The sequence below is a fragment of the Mus musculus genome, chromosome 16, assembly GCF_000001635.26.
Source record: "Mus musculus strain C57BL/6J chromosome 16, GRCm38.p6 C57BL/6J".
Classification (NCBI taxonomy): domain Eukaryota; kingdom Metazoa; phylum Chordata; class Mammalia; order Rodentia; family Muridae; genus Mus; species Mus musculus.
Window position 1 is genome coordinate 87,602,089 of NC_000082.6, and position 19,813 is coordinate 87,621,901.

At 45.0% G+C, this 19,813-nt stretch overlaps 1 long non-coding RNA gene and 1 other non-coding gene across 3 annotated transcripts in view; both read right to left on the minus strand.

Moving 5' to 3' along the window:
- Gm41485 overlaps positions 1–14,195 on the minus strand; it is a 14,593-nt gene extending 398 nt beyond the window's left edge. The window contains exons 1-4 of one of the 2 annotated variants that reach the window (XR_876209.2): positions 14,042–14,195; positions 8,139–8,274; positions 6,407–6,719; positions 1–1,100 (exon numbers count right to left, since the gene is read on the minus strand). The exon at positions 1–1,100 is cut by the window's left edge and continues 398 nt beyond it. This is a non-coding gene — a long non-coding RNA (predicted gene, 41485). Of the gene's footprint in view, positions 1,101–6,406; positions 6,720–8,138; positions 8,275–10,142; positions 10,334–14,041 lie in introns of those variants that run through there. The other variant, XR_876208.2, reaches the window with a different exon arrangement.
- Positions 14,196–18,925: 4,730 nt separating this feature from the next.
- Gm22808 lies at positions 18,926–19,032 on the minus strand. The gene has a single exon (XR_003952049.1). It is a non-coding gene; the product is annotated as a U6 spliceosomal RNA (small nuclear RNA).
- Between the last annotated feature and the right edge of the window lie 781 nt (positions 19,033–19,813).

Consider the following 19,813-nt stretch of genomic DNA (forward strand, 5'->3'; position numbering starts at 1 on the left):
TGAGACCAGGCCATTTTCTTTCTCTTTGGGAACCACGCATGTGCACCACCATGAGTGTGCACCACCAGGAGTGTGCACCACCATGAGTGTGCACCATCATGAGTGTGCACCACCATGAGTGTGCACCACCAGGAGTGTGCACCATCACACACCCATGCACCTCCACACTCAGCCTTTCCCATTCCCTCTCTCTCCTGTCCTCTCCTTCCTCTCTTCTTTTCCTTTTTACTCTTTGATGTCAAGGGATTTAATCGAGACCCTTACTAAGCACACTGACTGTCACTGAGATACACCCTAGCCTCAGAGTTTGATTTTTTTTTTAAAGGTGAGTTATCCCCTTAGCTCAGGCAGGCTTGAATTCCCTGACCCAGGCTGACCTCAAACTCGTGGTAATCCTCTTGCTTCACCTCCCTAATTCCAAGTTTGCACCCCGTGTACTCAGCTATCACCTTGGCTGTTGCAGGAGATGGTTGTCAGAGCAGGGAACACAGGGCAGTGGGAGAGGAATGTGGGCAAGTGCCCAGGTGGAGAAGAAATGATACCCGGTGCTGACAACAGGGTTCCTGGGTTGCTCTGAGCTCCTTCCCTTTCTAACCTCTGTTTCCACCAAGCAGGAATGCGCATGTTTCTTTCTCACAGCATATGCAAGTTCTCTCTTGGAGGAAACAGTTGATTCTATTTAGGAGGCTGTTCAAATAGAGCCCGGTGTTCATGCATCACTTTTGCTGAGGCGTTAAAAAAAACGTTGTGATCAGGTTTCTCTTGCATGTCCCGCCCCAGCAACTCTGAAGCCAGGTAGATAAAAGGCTGCTTTTACAAGGGCTGTTGACTGAGGCCCTGGTTGTGCCCATGAGGTGATCACCTGAGTCACACGCACGGGAACACGGAGTCTTTCTCCCAGGAGTCAGACTTGCACTGGGTGCTATGGGCAAGGTGGGTCCCAAATGACATCCTCCTGAGCATATACAGTGAGTCAGGGTGTGCACCGAGGAACCAAAGTTTCTGTAGACAAGACAAGACTCCAGGATGCTAGGCGACTACCCTGTGTTTTATGTCACCAAACACTGCCTGGGCCGTGGCTGTTCTCTTAGGTCAGAGTCCTGAGAAGGGAAAGATAAGTCTTTGAGACTAGGTACAATTGTGTGTGAAGTGCTCCCTCCGCCCCCAGTTTCTTAATTGCTATTCACATCTTGTAAAGAGAGTAAGTGCTGAGCAAGCTTTCTCTCTCCATCATTCCTGTAAATACGGACATGACTCACAATCCCTGCAACCTCCAAAATGCCACCGATACTACAGCCATTTGATTATTTAAAAATAGCTGGAGTGGGGGAGAACGTGGGGGAAGTGGTGAGAGTTTTCAGCTGGCGTCTTCTGTTTGTTTTAGGTCCCCCCCCCCCCCATGTAAATCGCATCGTGTCTAAGTGCTCTGAGGACAGACAGCTTCACAAACATATTTTAGGGGCTTCTCCTTTTTGACAAGGGATACTGAAATTTTGCTGGTCAGATCTCAGATTCCAGGACAGATGGCAAAGCTCATCTTCCTACCCCAACCCCTGCTTCCATCCTTTCATGAGGTCTGCAGGCAAGTGTTCTCCTTTTCTGTAGAGATTCTCATTCATTGCATTTAAAAATACTGTTCCCTCTCTTCAAGGTGATTCCAACAACTCAATCTAAAAGTCGTACTGAGGATGCGGGTGATAACACCGGGCAGCACGCTAACAATAGTTTACATTCAGCCTAGGAAATGGACCAGGTATTTGTTTGTCTCTGATTCATTTAGAAATGGGAAACAAAAGCTCTCGTTGCCAGGTGTTCAAACCCCCAGGGTGTGACTTTCTGGCAATACCAGAAGTGAGTCTGAGATTTAAGATTGGGGTTGAGAGCAGGAATCTCAGATGTACATCTGTCATATCTGGAAAGTCACGGTCCTGATGGGGAGAAGAGCAAAGTCACCGAGGGGTGATCAAGGACAACCCCAGGGAGGGACTGTTTAAAGAACAGGGCAGGGTGCAGAGCCAGGGAGATCAGAAGGGCTGAGCAAGCCCTGGAGCCTCGCTAACCACCCGGGAACACTTCTCCTAGGCCTTTAACAGTGAACAATGGAAGAAACTACAGGAAGGGCTGTGGCTATGGGAGAGGTTAACTACCCCACCCTGGCCACAGCCCGCCTCCAGAACGGAACGTGACCCCGGGTGGAGACACAGCTTATCAGGGCTTTGCCCATAGAAAAGAAGAAGATGAGTATCTGTCTCACTCCTCGGTTATCTTTGCTCAGTTGTTCCCATGGACCAAGCCCAGCTAGAAACAAGAGGTTGCTGTAACCCCATCAGCTAATCCATCAGGCACTGCGTAGGGTGGCGGAGAGGTTTGCAAAGGACACGGTGAATCTCTAGCCCAGATCAACTCCTAGAAGTGGACCATATTCAGGAGCAAGGAATCAAAACTGGATCAAGCTGTGCCTGGTGATACCGGTTCTAATACCAGCACCGGGGAGTTGGAGCTAGGAAGACAGAGAAGGAAGGAGACACTGTTGCAAAAAGCAAAGCAAAACAAACAAAAAGAAAAGAAACTCAGGCTTGTCAGTTTTGCTCCTGAGACCCGCTTAGTAGTAGCGCTTTGTTAAATATACAAGTCTGAACCAAGAAGACAAGAGCTGCTTTTCCTTAAGGATAGTAAGAGGAAGGCTATTCAGTGAAAGTAGAAGCCCAGGGTTCACGTAGACAATGATGGAGTATTTCATTTAGTATAATTATGTTCCCAATCTCGCCTAGGATATTTCTTTACTTCAAGATCCAGTTGTCCATTTGAAACCCAATTTTAACTGGCCAGTGTACTGTGAGACCAAAATAGGGAAAATATACCCTCATATTAAGAGTTCTGTTTGCAGTTAAGAATAAGTTCCTGTTTGTCTTATGTGTGTTTGACCCAGCACCTGTGGGTTTGAAGTATAGTGGAGGAGGGGCATCCGGATGTATCTTTGCCTCTGATTGGATGTATGCTGGAAGAACACAGGCAGGAAGTGAGTCAGGATATATGCCTGCCCCTGATTGGCCCTGATGAGAAACTTAGTGTCCCCGTGCTTTTTTAAGTCTCTGCAGAACAAGACTCATAGCCATTTCCTTGGAACCCCAAAATTTTCCTGGCCAGATCCCATTCTCTTGGCCAGTATTTAATTAAAATAAAGTTTGATTCAAATTTGGCTCAAAATTCTGATAGTGGACTGGTTTCTCTACCATCGAGATTAGCAGTAGAGTTTTTTTTTTTTTTTAAATAAATGTAGGCAGTCCTAATTAGGAGCTGTTATGGAGAAGATTCAGCAAGTGTGTCTGTGTCACAACAACACAGCCCGCCCATGCTGGCCCTCTGCTGGCGCAAGCTCGCTGAGAGGACAGTCCTTTGGAAATAGGGATGGCAAGGGACTTCTGAAAATGTGTGTTTTCCACACCATTGCCTAAATGTTGATATGTATATCTAGGAGAAGGAGGGAGAGGAGGAGAGGAAGAGGAGGAAGATGAAGAAGAGGAGAAGCGTGAAAGACCAAGCAAGCAGAGTTTTATGGCCAAATAAAACCATATGGCATAATAAAAGGGTTCCTACAGTGTGAGGATTTCTGGGACATTTAATATTAACATGAAGCAGAATATAAATAATATTTCTTTATTATTCGAAACCCAGGGGCTGCTGCTATAGCTCGGCAGTGAGCCAGGCACTAGGTTTGATTCCCAGCCGCAAACAGTAATAAAAACCACCACAGCAAAAGGCCACTGCAGCAAACAAGGAATTCTCCATGTTTTTATCTTTCTGTGGCCGTAGGTCTCCATCGAAATAGTTTCAATGGTGCAGGGTTGCTTTGCTGTCCATCCTGCTAAAGTAGAATGTCATCTCTGTCTCCTAATCTTGCCTTAAGGCCGTATGCACATGCATCAAAGATGCTTTTTAAAGCTCCCCACAAGAGATTCCAAAGCGATAGCCTTCCATTTAATAAGACATTGGACTCTTTGTTTGCTATGGAATAGCTTGGCTTAGCTTAATATGAGGAATCAATTAAAACCAAATCATTGTCAAAGCAGAGACAATCATCTGCACTTCAGAAAGAAAAATGTTGATGATGGTGGTGGTGGTGGTGGTGGTGGTGGTGGAGGTGGTGGTGATGATACCACCAGCCATCTCTGCTTGTCATGACCATTTTTGTGTGGATATACAATGACTTGACAGGCTGTGTGTGTACTACTATGTGTAGAAGGATGGAGCACTCCCTCAAGAGGCAGGTCTTTTTCTCTATATTTTAGTCACAAGTTGTGATAGTTTGAATTGTCAACTCAGACAACCTAGAACCTGGGAAAAGTGTCTTATCTTTATGAGGAATTATCTAAATCAGCTTGGCCTGCGGGCATGTCTCTGCTTGACTCTTCTGATTACCGAAAGACATAGTCTGAAGTGGGCGGTACGTCCCTGGACTGTGTGAGAGGAGAGAAAGCTGAGTTCTAAGCGTTTCTCTCTGCTCATGACTGTGAATGTGTTGTGACCAGCGCCTATGGATTTGACTGTCTTGCATCGATGGGCCATAATTGGAATTCTCAGATAAAATAAATCTTTCCTTTCTTCCTTCCTTGAGTTCCTTGCTGTTAAAATGTTTTATCACAGAAATGAAACTTGAACATCGGTATTTTTTTTCTAATTTGTCCTCCAATCTATGATTCCGTTTTGTGGGCAGTGGGAGTTTTGGAAAAGGATGAAGAGCTAGGCATGAAGGGCAGAAACCCGTCTGAGGATAGTGTTCTGAACGGGTGACATTTCTTTGTTCCCCTATATAAACGAGAGATGAAGTCTTTGACCCATATGCAGGTTCTACTGCATGAAGTCTTCAAAGCCTCAAATACCTCTGCCTTTGTAGAGGGATGTAAGTGTTTCTTATTGTCCAAAATGGAAGCACACATGATTCAGGCTAGCAAAGGAAGACGATGGAGGAAAATGGGCCAGCCATCTTGGCAACTGTTGCAGGACCCTCTAGTTACAGGGAAGTGATGGCTTGAATAAGTATGGCTCTCATAGATTCTATGGGGGTGTCTTAGTTAGGGTTTTACTGCTGTGAACAGACACCATGACCAAGGTGAGTCTTACAAAGGACATCATTTAATTGGGGCTGGCTTACAGGTTCAGAGGTTCAGTCCATTATCATCAAGGTGGGAGCATGGCAGCATCCAGGCAGGCCTGGTGCAGAAGGAGCTGAGAGTTCTGCATCTTTATCTGAAGGCTGCAAGCAAAAGACTGACTTCCAGGCAGCTAGGATGAGGGTCTTAAAGTCCAGACCTACTCCAACAAGGCCATATCCTCTAATAGTGCCACTAAGTGAGCAAATACAAACGTATACACTGCAGGGGCTCACCTGTGCTTGTTTGAATATGTATGGCTCCCATAGAGTCAAGTGTTTGAATGCCTGGTTTACAGAAAGTAGTACTATTAGGAGGTGTGGCCTTGTTGGAGTAGGTGTGGCCTCTTGGGAGGAAGTGAGTCACTGTGGGAGAGGCTTCTGCTGCCTATGGATCAAGATGCAGAACTCTCAGCTCCTTCTCCTGCACCATGACTGCCTGGATACTACCATGCTTCCCTCCATGATGATAATGGACTAAACCTCTAAAGCTATAAGCCAGCCCCAATTCAATGTTTTCCTTTATATGAGTTGCCACAGTCATGAGGTTTCTTCACAGCAACGAAACCCTAGCTAAGGAGTGTTGTTTTTATAGTTAATATGATTTGTCAATTTCACTGGGCTACAAGGTACACATTTTATTTGGTCAAATTACATTTTATAATGTGTCTTTAAGAGTATAGGGAGGTAGACAGGGTACCCACCCTAATGTGGTCAGGTCTTATCCAGTCAACTAAAAGAGTTGAGTAAAACAAAAGTAGCTTTTCATCTGTGTGGCAGAACACTACCAGCAACTATTTCACAACCTTCTAAAATTGTGCCAATTTCTGGGGATCAAATGCTTAAGTAGGAGTCTGTGGCGGACATTCCACATTTGAACTTCAACTCTGTGTGTCTGTCTGATTGACTATCTCTCTGCCTCAGGGTGTGTGTGTGACGGGGGGGGGGGGGGGGTGGGGAGATGGATTTCATGTCCTTCAGAGTAGATGAATCAGCTGTGATACTGGTAGCCTCTCTCACTTAAGGAGATGGTTGAAGCTACCACCCCAGCAGTCTGCGCCGCCGTCTATCACAGCAGGTAGCAGCCTCACCCTCTGATCCAATATCGACATTCCTGAATCCATCATTCAAACCCAGACTCCCTCATTTTTACTATCCAAGGTATTTAAAGTACAAACATCACTGCAAACATAAAATATTGTCCCTGGTGCACTGATATAACTGTCTGTAGAATGGAATTACGTTATTTGATCTTACCTCAGCCTGGGGTGGAATAACTTGATGCCTTTGAGCATCAAGGAATAAGGCCCAAATTCTTCACTCCTTTTCTCATCAGTCGTTTTGTCAGAGGTGAGGCATGACATTATCGCCAGGTTACTCAGTTCCTAGACTGGAGATTTGGAAGGCCTTTCTCTAGGTAGTGGCAGATGATAGCGTTCCTTGATTTGGGAAGCAGCTCTCTATGCTCTTGTAACAAGGAGAAATGGGTACTCAAATTCTCGTGTCTGCACATGGGCTAACTGGACACAGCTACTGCTGGTGACTTCCTACTGCTTGCTGGCTATTCCTCCTACAATGGGGGGAACAAGGAGACCGAGATCTCAGGTTGCTTTGCAATTAGTAGGTCATCAGACTCACTATGCGATGGAAGGCTGAATAAACTTCGAGGGCACAGTGCAACACACACACAGACACACACACACACACACACACACACACACACACACACACACACACACAATTGGATCATATGTTTAAAACATTATCTAGCAGTTTAACACAGTGGCAGAGTGTTAGGCTAGTCTGACTGTCTGACTGTCGCACCCCTACAGAGTGACATCACTCAGTGAAATGCATTTTGTACCTAGACACTATTGAAATCCTTACCAAACTTTCACCTCATCCCTCCATATAAGTCTTCAGTTATTCTTCCTTCTCAAACCCTTTACTTTTGTAAAAACAAAGACAGACAGACAGACAGACAGACAGACAGACAGAAACTCTCCTGGACTCTGGGAGGGTCTGATGAGAAAGACTCAGTTAGTTTTGCCCACATTTTTTTCTTTTCATTTTTGAATACCAGAGCTCACAGGTATTGCCCTGACTTCTGACTCCCTCAAGTACAACTCCACCCTCCCACCCCCCGACCCTCCCCCCGACCCTCCGACCCCCGCCAGCTTACGCTGAAGTCTTAGTATACACTTGGTGAACATGTATTTGCCTATTGTTAGAGGATTGCTAAAAATTAAATTAATTAGGAATATTCTTCAAAAGCCCTTGACGTTGAATATGAAGTAAAAACATGACTCAAAGGAACGAAACCATCCGCATTTTGTGTAGGAGAGCTTTGGAAGAAGTCACCACGGATGGATACGTCTGAGTCAAAAAGGATTTGTCCTTCTAATCAAAATGGCTTCTGATCGCTTTGCTTTCAGGGAGACTGCATTAGAGTTCTCCAGCCGGTAAGCCAATAGGATGTGTGTGTGTGTGTGTGTGTGTGTGTGTAAAGCTACACTGTATCTACATCTATATCATCTACTCATCTAGGTATCTGTCTCTATCTATCATCAATGTGTGTGACATAAGTAAGCTTGTGGAAAGGATTCTGCCTGTAGATTATGAAAACACTCAGGCCCTGCAGTGTGTAGAGTACATCAGTGAGCTTGGGACCAAGGGATACCGGGCATGTCATCCCATCCACAGTCAGGAGGGTCGGGATTCAGGGGTTACCCATGGCTCCTACAGAGGCAGCAAGGAGGGAGACTTTCTACATCCTCAGAGATTAGTCAGTATTTTTTGTTTTGGAACGGCCTACCCACCCTACACAGAGGACACTGCTTCATGTGAAAGCAGCCCTGCCCCTCATAGAAACATCCAGAAGACTGAACATCAAGCCCCCACACGGTATTAGCCACTGTAGACACTCTCTTGTCACAAAGTTTTCTGAGCACTCAACATTCTTGGCTTCACAGGTTAAAAGGAAAAGTACCTTAGACCAATTAAATATAGCACAGCAAAACGAAAGTCAGCTGATTCACAGATTGGGTGCAGCAGCCACAGTCGCAGCAGGTTCTGAGCACACTCCCAGCCATGTGATCTCATAGCAGTTACAGGAATACAGAAGCCTGTCATAGAAACAACATGATTGGCTAAAGCTTAGCCAGTCACACGATTGGTTACAGCCTCACCAGTTAATTGTTTATACCTTTATTAGTTAGTTGGCAACAGGGCGTCTAGAAGCCAAATAAAGTCTAGTTGCCGGGATTAGGTTCTATATTGATCAACTTGACTGGGTTCTGTGTAAGCCTACGGTCCAAGCTCTGTAAAGTTCTGCTCCACATGCAGTACAGAAAGCTACCACTGTTCATTATTTGTTTAATTCTATCACTTGGCCACAACTAAACATTAATTATATCAAAATTGAATTAGAATGGAAGGTTTCGCTACATGTAAGTTATTGCGCGGGCAGCTTCGGGGTGCTGGCTTTGTCCTGGGCACCGGTCAGTATTGCAAAGTCAGCAAGGACCTCTGGCTCCTATCAAGGATGTTACCCAGGAAGTGCAGTTAAGAGAGTTTTCACGTGAGAACATCTTCCTGGGTGTGCTTTCCGTTCTCTTGTGACTGCACTTTTAGAGTGGAAACCTACAAATGGCGTCGTCAGCCAGCGTTGCCTTTGTGGCTCTGTGATACAGGAAATATAGATCAAGTAGTGATCAGAATGTCAGAGAGCGGCAGTAAGGTCAGCTGCAGGTCCTTGGCAACAGGAGGGGAGAGAGAAAAGAAAAACAAGAACCCCGGGTATGGCAAGGCAGCCAGGGGAAGAATGGAGCGCCACAAGGTGGGGAAAGACACCCGGTTTTATCCGGCTCCACATCCGTGAAGGTAAGAGAGCGACCAGGCAGCCCAGTGCTCAGAGAAGGGAGATACAGTAAGAACAACAGTTATTGTTCTTGAAGTACTTGAAGAAAACAAGAAACAAGAACTCGAGATTCTAAGACAGCGGTGTCCCGGATCAGCACCAGCTTGGACTGAGAGGAAGCTGAACGAATTAATCCTCATTGCCCGGTTGTCTCATGGTGAGCGTTCATCTCTGCCGTACACGCTGCTGTTTCTCTGGTTAAATGGCCGTGAGTTATTAAGTCTCAGCCTGATGATATTTCTGTCCTGAAAAGACTGGAGTCCCTGGCTTTCACCGGCACCCCTCGCCACCTTGTGTTTTGGAAGCTCACACAGTGACGGCGCTCTGACCTATCTGCATTCCTGAACGAGCTGAGAGCAACTTGTCATGTTTTATCTTCAGAACCAACCCAGTACCTGGCAGCGGGTCAGACTTCAGCAGCTATTTCTCAACTCGCAGGAGGGAAAAAAGGATGAACGGGAATCCCATTCCTGCATTCCTAACAACACTGAAGTCAGCGTTGTGGGAATTTGGTGGGTGAGACAGAAGCGGTGATGAAACGAGAGTTGGACACTGTTCCTGGCCTCAGAGAGACCGGAGTACGATAATATTTACAAAGAATGATGCCACACAAGACAAGTTGCCCAACACCATGCCACAGCGAAGGGCAACAGCAAGGATAGATTGTGCAAATAAAAATACAGAGTGCCAAAATGAAAGTTAAATTGAAGTAAGAACATACATCTCGTGGAATATTGGAGACAGATTCATCAAACATTATTCACAGGTTATTGGAATTTACATTTGACTGGACTATCTATTATTTTACCATTCCTAAAGGGAAGGAGATGGGCTATAAGACATTAGTTCTGTTCTTTAATTCCCCACCCACCCCTTTTCAGGGAAGGATGGGATAGTAGTGAGAAGTTGGCCACTGGATGGAGACAGTCTTGCAAAGGTCCTAGGATGAAATGTAAGGAAGGGTAGTTCTGGGGGAAGAACTCCTGTGTGACAAGCGCCCAGAACAGCTCGTCCAGAGACTGGTATGTGAAAGCGGATAAGAAATGAAGCTGAATGGTCAGGCAGGGCTGGTACCTCCTACATTGCAGTCTCAGCCTCCTGAAGACAACTGCACACGCACGCCCCTTTGATGCCCTGCATGGACAGGCAGAACGGGATCCTTCTCTCTGGACAAGTCGTTTACCTTACTTAATTAGGCTTGAACATTAGTCTGTCTTTGTAAACAGCGAACAGGAAAGACCAGGAACATTTTGCAAGCTCAACATTGCTCAATGGTGTGTGTGTGTGTGTGTGTGTGTGTGCTTTTAAACATTGGTGTCCAGACAGCAAAGTTGAGGATACAGTGAATTCTAATGGCAGCTTCATTCATGAAGAAGTGACTGCATGAGCGACCTGAACACTTGGGATACTTAGTGCTTCACTCCTGCCCGTTTTATAGTAAATATCTAACGACGACGAAGGCATGTGCTCACACTGGATACTTGTGTGGAAGTGCCCTTACGTAAGATGTGCCACGCACTGTGAAAAGTATAAAGCAAATATAACGCAATAATTACCAAAGCTCGCTGATGATTCAAACAGCAGGAAATGGTTAGATAACCCTCATTAATCATTTATGACATTCCAGATGTCAACACGGTCTTGCTTTGGGTTTTCACAACAATATTATAATGCCATTATATATACATTATAAGGTAACACTATCACCTTTTTAATGAACTTCCTGTTGAGACTCATGGTGTTGAATTATTTATAATGTCATAAAATAATTATTTACAATACTGCAATTAGTTATCTTGGAATCCAAGTAAGACTTGGTTCCACATTTACATTGCTCCCAAAATACCCCAGTTGTTGTTGGTTTTTTTTTTTAATAGTCTCAGATAATGTCAGTTTTTGAGTACTGTGGCAGATATACTAGGAACAGACAAAAGGACGTGTAAGCGTCTGTCTTGTAGATACATAGGATGGCTTTGTCTGTGGCGTGTCGTCTGGATTATCTTGCCATCTGACCACCTTAACAACAGACACCGTAGGAACGATACTTGTAAGTATGTGAATATCAGATAGGAGAGATGGCTCAATGTTTAAGAACTCTTGCTGTGGGCTGATGAGATGGCTTAGTGGGTAAGAGCACACGACTGCTCTTCTGAAGGTCCTGAGTTCAAATCCCAGCAACCACATGGTGGCTCACAGCCATCCGTAATGAGATCTGACTCCCTCTTCTGGAGTGTCTGAAGACAGCTACAACTCACATATAATAAATAAATTAAAAAAAAAAAAGAACTCTTGCTGTTCTTCAAGATGATCCGAGTCTGGTTCCCAGTGCCCACATCAGATGCCTCACAAACCTCTGTAACTCCTGTTCCAAGGGCATTCATGTACACAAGTCACACACACAAACACACACAGACACACAAACACACGCAACTCTTAAAAATATTTTTAAAGGAAATATTAACATCTTAATGATCAACTAAATCATTAATCATTTTATAATTAATAAAGAGTTAAAATAGGCATGATATTATATCCTAATTAACTATCAAAATGTTCCCACCATCTTTGATCAAGTGTTCCACACTGGACTCACAGACATAATTTTGTTTTCTTCCTATTCAACCATCTCCAGAATCACTAGTTATGCCACTAAATAATGATCATTTAGAATCATCAGCTATTCGTAAAATTATAACTTGGTGTCTTTCTTGGCGGAAATACCACACATTTAAAGACGTGTTTTAATTTTCATTATAGGTGACATCAATGGGCTAATTAAATTCTTCCTGTATAATTATTTCAGCTGTATAAAATATTCCATAACTAGAATGACATTATAGCTATAAAATGTTAGGTTATATAATTATATAAGATTTAAAATTAAAAACAAAGGCTCAACATTTTAGCAACTTGTTCCCTAGGGAAAAGTTGCTGGACCATTCCTTTTCTGTGGTTTTAAAAGCGGGACAGTAATGGTAACATTTGAAACAAAATGGACTTTTCATATTGTTACTTTCTCAATATAGAGCAAAGTCTTTGTTTTGAATACTCTTGTGTGATGGTTTGATGTTACTGCTTCCTTTAGAAGAAGTCTAGCCTCTGAATTTCCTTTCCCAGGTGGCCTCCTGGCTTACCTATTTCCCCCCAGACACTTAGAAGGGTTGCTATTGATTTCCTTGTGTAGGAAAATGCTCTTAGCCCTGGCAGGGTGTAGCCCTTTATCCCGTAGCCTTGGTCACCCATCTTCGACTGACAGAGGCTCTGGAAGGAGGGAGATGCTTTAGCCTTGGAGAGAAGGGAACGTTTCTCAGGGGAACCTTGTAAGTGTGATAGCTATTTAGATTAAGGGTGTACACACTTTTCACATTGTGATGTAAAGTTGTCATCTAATTGTTGGGCCACATTTGGGACACACATGGTCTGCAGGCCACAGGCTGGGTATTCCTGATATGAAAACCCAGTTTCTATTTATACACAGAAATTATTTATATTACAATCAGATTTTCTGATTCATTTATAAGTTTATTTTTAATTTTTAAAATTTGCTATTTATTTGTCATTGAGTGAGTGCATCGTCTATATGGATCTCTGTATGCCACTGTGTGCCTGAGTGGCAGAGGCCAAAAGAGGGCATCGGATTCCCCGTACCTAGAGCTGCAGACAGTTGTGAGGCATGAGGTGGGCGATAAGAATTGAGTCTAGGTTCTTTTTCACAGCAACCATGGTCCCAACTACTGAGCTATCTCTCCATTCCCGATTTGTATATTTAAAGGGTTGTAAATAGCCTAGTAGGAGTAAATGATTTTAGATAGCTCACACAGATTATTTGGTAAATTTGAAAATCTTTTCCTTTTCCTTTTTTTAGATCGCATCTCACTATGTAATCCAAGCTGACTTTGAACCCACAGACTGATTTTCTTTTGTATACACACACACACACACACACACTCTCTCTCTCTCTCTCTCTCTCTCTCTCTCTCTCTCTCTCACACACACACACACACACACACACACACACACACACACACACACACGCAAGCATGCATGTGGTATCAGCTGACCTGCTCCATCGCTCTCTGCATAACTTCCTGAACAGTGTCTGCTAGCATTCTGTCTAAGCTCTGCCTCACAGTTACCTGGTAACAGCCAGGTATGCCTGACTCTATAAAAAGAGGCTGCTTGCCCCCTCCTCACTCTCTTGCTTTCTCTTTCTCTGCTTCCCCTTTCCCCTCTCTCTCCATTATCCCCACCACCACCATGCTCATGGCCAACCTCTACTTCTCTACTCTCTCCCTCTCTCTCCTTTCTCTGCCTCTACTACCCTCTTGACTTCCCTCCCCATGCCCTAAATAAACTCTATTCTATACTATACCGTCCTGTGGCTGGTCCCTCAGCATGGGCCCACCGAGACGCCCCCTTTCCCCACACCTCACCACACCTCCATAGAACATACCTCCACCTTATCTTTTCATAAACACACCCATGTCTCTTACTGAACCAGAAGCTAGGAGGGTGGTCAGCATCCACCCGTGATCCTCAACCCAGCACAGGGGTTCCACATCTGCATGTGGCCAGACCCAGGTTTTTATGTGGGAGCTGGGATCTAACCTCAGGCAAATCTGCATCCTTGTGCAGCGAACACTGCCTGATGATCCAGCTACCCCTCCTTCACATTTGTAGTGTACCTTTCTCCACAGGATAATCTCAGTGATTCCGATTTTCATGCCATGGTGAATAAGACAGAAATTAATTAGCAGATACATTTTGATGTTAGAGTGTGTAGATGAAGAACCCAAGTTCTTCTTTATGCTTCAGAGTATTTTACTTGGTCAGATCACTAAAACAAAAGACATGTCAACCAGAAAACAACAGAAATTTAATAGCATGTGGCTATACCTTTAATATAATATTAGTATACTAGCATATTAGCATAATAGCAACAATGTACCTTATGTATTCATGGGGATACTCACAGAAACTCAAGGATATGGCCTTGAACTCATGTTGAGCTGTAATCCTCCACAGAAACAGAATGCAAAGGTGAGTTATACGTGAAACTGGTGCCTCTTTCACCTATAAGAAGTTACTGTGTCTTCTTGCTCCATGTCTGGTTGCTATCTCTGGGATTCCAGACCTTCCGCTCATCACTGTCTGCTCTTCTGAAGGGAAACGGAAGAGCAGTGGATCTGGGGCAGAGGGGAGACGCCTGTGGGTTATGGGGAGGGGCAGAGGCTGCGGTCAGGATGTACTGTATGAAAGAAAAAAAGTTCTGTAGATTTAACTATTCTTTCCTGCTGCTAAAATAAAGATTTCTCATTGGCACTAAATATGCAATGGAGATGATGACGACGATGATGACGAGGACGAGGACGACGATGATGACGATAATGATGATGATGATGACGACGATTTTAACTGAAAAAAAAAAATCCATGCAATATATTCCCATCACACCTTTCTGTTCTCCCAGCCCTTTTGAGATCTTTCCCACCTCTCTACCCACACAACTATACACTCTTTCTTTCTCTCTGCCTTTAAAAAATAAACAGAGCCGGGCGTGGTGGCACACGCCTTTAATCCCAGCACTCCGGAGGCAGAGGCAGGCAGATTTCTGAGTTCGAGGCCAGCCTGGTCTACAGAGTGAGTTCCAGGACAGCCAGGGCTACACAGAGAAACCCTGTCTCGAAAAACAAAAACAAAAACAACAAAAAGACCTATTTGTATGTGTGTATTTATGCATGCATGCATGTATGTATGTATGTATGTATGTATGTATGTACGCATGCATTCTGGTATCCATTCTGGTATCCTCTAAGTCAGAGATACTCACAATAAGAAATTCCTACAATTAAAAAGTACATTAAGGGGCCCAAGTTGGTCGGAAGGAGGACACTCAAGCACCCGCCCAGGCCCCCTTCAGGACCACTAGGAGAAGCGAATGCGTGATAGAGAGATGGGAAAGACAGAGTACAGTGGAGAGGCGGGAGAGAAAGGGAAGCCGAGCAGTACCTGCACGGTGGAGGGAAACCAGACACGCCACAGTGCTGTGGAATAGCCGCTATGATGAACCTATGCAATCTCCCAAGGCCTTGGTGATGCCCTGGTCCAAGCTGCTGCCAAGGGCCATATCTGGGTCTGTGGCCCTACTACAGCTGGGGTCTGTGCTAATGTGCTGCCACCAAAGGTCATCTGAGGGCGGTGCTGCTGCTGGGGTCCAAACTGATCTGAGTGGCCTCTGCTGACCCATGGGGCCATGGTAACATCCGGGTTCATGGTGCCCCTGAGGCTCATGTCTGGGCCTGTGGTCCTATTATAGCCAGGATCTGTGTTTGAGGCCTGTGCTACCACCAAAGGCCACAAAGATGTCTCTAGTCTGGGCTGTTGCCTGAGGCCAGGTTGATGCCCTAGGACTGTGCTGAGCGGGACCCCACCCCTCACGTGCCACGTGGTGGTGTGGGTGTGGGAGACACACCTCCCTTGTTGTCCCGCCTGTGGCAGGATGACCTGGCCCAGAGGCATCAGTATGGGAAAGCTGGCCCCACACCTCCTGCCACCGGTGAGGTGGCATAGCCAAGGGGGAGAGATGTCCCCCAATTCCTTCCCTCCTGCTTATCACTGCCTGCTGCAAGTGGGAGAGCTGGCCCCACAACTCACTGGCTACAGCACTCAGGAGAGCAGCCCGGGCCTCACCTGGGCAGCAGAGGAGCTGACCCTGGTGATGGGGCACGGAAGAGTCAGCCCAGACAGCACGAGAGCAAGAGATCTGGCCTTCCCTTTGTCTGGGCAAGGTGGGCAAGCAGGCCCTACTAGCACAGGCGCAGGAGAGCTGGTAGGCCAACAAACTCACCTTCTACCCAGGCCCAGATCCAGGACCCTGGGTTGGCCCAACCCAACATCTACCCCATCTGTGGACTGCTGGAGCACACAAAAGGGCTGGTCCTGCAGAGCCAAAGCTATAGGATCTCCATGACACAGGGCAGCAACAGCATAACAGAAAGGAGTCCTGGTGAGATTCCGTTATTGGCAGAAACCAGAGGCCTTGAACCAGACCAGTGACCCACTGCAATGAACATTTGCAAATAAAGCTGTTTGTGCAAAAGATATGTTCTGTGTGACACACTGTGACACACCACAGCTTCCACGATGAGAATTTTAAAATATTTATCTATTTATATATATTTTTTCTTTTTTTCTTTCTTTCTTTTTCTTTTTTCTTTTCTTTTTTTTTTTTTTTTCGAGACAGAGTTTCTCTGTCCTGGAGCTCACTCTGTAGACCAGGCTGGCCTCGAACTCAGAAATCTGCCTGCCTCTGCCTCCCAAGTGCTGGGATTAAAGGCATGCGCCACCACGTCCAGCTTTGTTTTCTCTTGAGGGAAGTTGTAAGGGCAGAGGGTGGACATGAAGAGAAGGGGGTGGGTGGTAGTGAATGGGACTGGGATGCATGGCTTGAAAATCACAGAGAATCAATAAAAAGTAAAAAGAAAAAAAGTTCCAGTTTATTTTAGACAATAAATATTCCTTCGAGGGCATGGCATGAGCCATAATTCGATACAAAACATGAATATTCCACTTTCTATACATGTAAGAGAAATAAGAAAGTTATTTACTCCAAACTAATCAAGAGAGACCCTGACCAAGGAACATGCATCCAAATCGCCCTGAATGACGGACTTCACTGTGGAAGAGGTTACATGAGCCTGCACAGTCACAGCAAAAAAGAGAAGTCATGGATCAGAACGCTACATCAAGGTGGGAAAGTTGGTTCTGTAAGTGTCAGATGTCAAAACTCACCTAGCTTTGTGGTTGTTGAAGGAGGGATGTCTGCTGCGAAGCTCTGTGATAACTGCCTAGTCGTTACAATAATGTCAGTGAAATACAAACTCGAAGGTAACTGACCACTGAAGGGCACACTGTGGCCCAAGACGATGATAAAACACGGTCTACAAATGTCAGCTCTCCACCACCGTAATAATCTACAGTTAGGGTCAAGGGCCTGAAGAATCCTTAATACAGACAGAGCTGTTTCATAGACCTCAATTTGTCTGTGGGCCATGAGGTCAGTTGTAAGCCATCTGGGTAAGGTTTACAGTGACTGAAAACGTCTTTGTAATTCATACACACAGGGAAAGGGAAACAGCAATCCACGATGTCCTTACTCTCTGCACTGAGACACCAGAAGCTTCTGTTTTTTCTTTTCTTAAACATTATTTTATTTATTTATTATCCAGCCACTGCCCCCAAATCCTTTTTAATTATTTTATTTATTTACTGCTGACCCTTTGCAGCTCCTTCAGTTCCTCCACCCCAACTCCTCATCCCATTCGTTCTCCACCTTGCATCCGAGAGGGTACTCCTCCCCACCAGACCTCCCTCTTCCCTGGGGCCTCTAGAGGATTAGGCACATCCTCTCCCACTGAGGCCAGACTAGGCAGACCTCTGCTACATATATGCCAGAGGCCTCAGACCAGCTCCTGTATGCTGCTGGGTTGGTGTCTCAGTCTCTTGGACCTCCCAAGGGTTTGAGTTAGTTGAGACTGCTGGTCTTCCTATGGGTTTGCCCTCCCCTTCAGCTCCTCCAATCCTTCCCCCTAATTCAACCATAGCAGTCTCCCACTTCAATCCTTTCTTTCTTTCTTTCTTTCTTTCTTTCTTTCTTTCTTTCTTTCTTTCTTCCTTCCTTTCTTTCTTATTATATGTAAGTACACTGTAGCTGTCTCCAGATGCACCAGAAGAGGGCGTCAGATCTCATCACAGGTGGTTATGAGACACCATGTGGTTGCTGGGAATTGAACTCAGGACCTTCAGAAGAGCAGTCAGTGCTCTTTACCCTCTGAGCCATCTCTCCAGTCCAATGATTGAGAGTTTTGCTGGGTATAGTAGCCTGGGCTGGCATTTGAGTTCTCTTAGGGTTTGCATGACATTTGTCCAGGATCTTCTTGTGTTGAGAAGTCTGGTATAATTCTGGTATGTCTGCCTTTATATGTTACTTGGCCTTTTCCCCTCACCACTTTTAATATTCTTTCTTTGTTCTGTGCATTTAGTGTTTTGATCATTATGTAACTGGAGGATTTTCTTTTCTGGTCCAATCTATTTGGGTATTCTGTAGGCTTCTTGTATGTTTATAGCCATCTCTTTCTTTAGTTTGGGGAAGTTTTCTTCTATGATTCTGTTGAAGATGTTTTCTGTCCCTTTGAGGTAGAAATCTTCACTTTCTTATACTCCTATTATCCTTAGGTTTGGTGTTTTCATTCTGTCCTGGAATTCCTGGATGTTTTGTGTTAGGAACTTTTTACACTTTGTATTTTCTTTGACCGTTGTGTCAATATCCTGTATGGTATCTTCTATGTCTGAGATTCTCTCTACTATCTTTTGTATTCTGATGGTGGTGCTTGCATCTGTAGCTCCTGGTCTCTTTCCTATGTTTTCTGTCTTCAGTGTTGCCTCCATTTGTGATTTCTTTATTGTTTCTACTTCTATTTTCAGGTCTTGGAAGGCTTTGTTCAATTCCTTCACCTGTTTGAGTGTGTTTTCCTGTACTTCTTTAAGGGATTTGTTTCCTCTTTAAGGCTTCTATCTGTTGTCCTGTTTTTTTGTTTTTTGTTTTTTCCTGTATTTCTTTAAGTGAGTTAATTGTATCCTCCTTAAAGGTCTCTATTGTCTTCATGTGATTGTAGGTCAGCATCTTGCTTTTCTGGTGTGTTGGGGTGTCCAGGGCTTGCTGTGGTGGGAGAACTAGGTTCTGATGATGCCAAAATACATTGGCTTCTGTTGCTTATGTTCTTATATTTGCCACTCACTATCTGGGTTATCTCTGGTGTTAACTGTGTCTCTATCGGGAGCCTGCCTCCTGTGTCCCTGAAAATATGGAATGCTTCAGGAATTTGTGTGTCATTCTTGCACAGGGGCCATGCTAATCTTCTCTGTATTGTTTGAATTTTAGTATATGTGCTGCCAACTCGAGCACTCAATAAAGAGCTTTTTTTTAAAAAATGGATATTTTATTTGTTTACATTTCAAATTTTATCCCCTTTCCCATTTTCCCCTCTGCAACCCCCCTATCCCATCCTCTCTTACCATGCTTCTATGAGGGTGCTCCTCCACCCACCCACCCACTCCCACCTCCCTGCCCTAGCATTTCTCTACACTGGGGAATCAAGACTTCACAGGACCGAGGGCCTCCCCTCACATTGATGCCAGATAAGGCCCCTTCAGCTCCTTCCCCAGACTCCTCCATTGGGATCCCTGTGCTCAGTCCAATGGTTGGCTGTGAGACTTCGCATCTGTATTGTCAGGCTCTGGCAGAGCCTCTGAGGAGACAGCTGTATCAGATTCCTGTCAGTAAGCACTTCTTGGCATCCGAAATACTGTCACAGTTTGGTTTCTCATGTGGGATAGATCCCCAGGTGGTGCAGTCTCTGGGTGGCCTTTCCTTCAGTCTCTGTTCCACTCTTTGTTCCTCTTTTTCCTTTAGATCAGAACAATTCTGTGTTAAAATTTTGGAGATGGGTGGGTGGCCGCATCCCTCATCTGGGGCACCATGCCTAATCTCTGTATATGGTCTTGACAGGTTCTCCCTCCCCTTTGTGGGATATTTCAGTTAATGCCATCTGCATGGGGTCCTGGGAGGCTCTTGCTTTCCTGGCATCTGGGCCTTTCTGATTGCTACCTGCAGTTCCTCATACCCCATTGCTACACACCTATGTTCAATTTCCTGACCCTCTGTACATCTCCTCCATCTCTTCCCA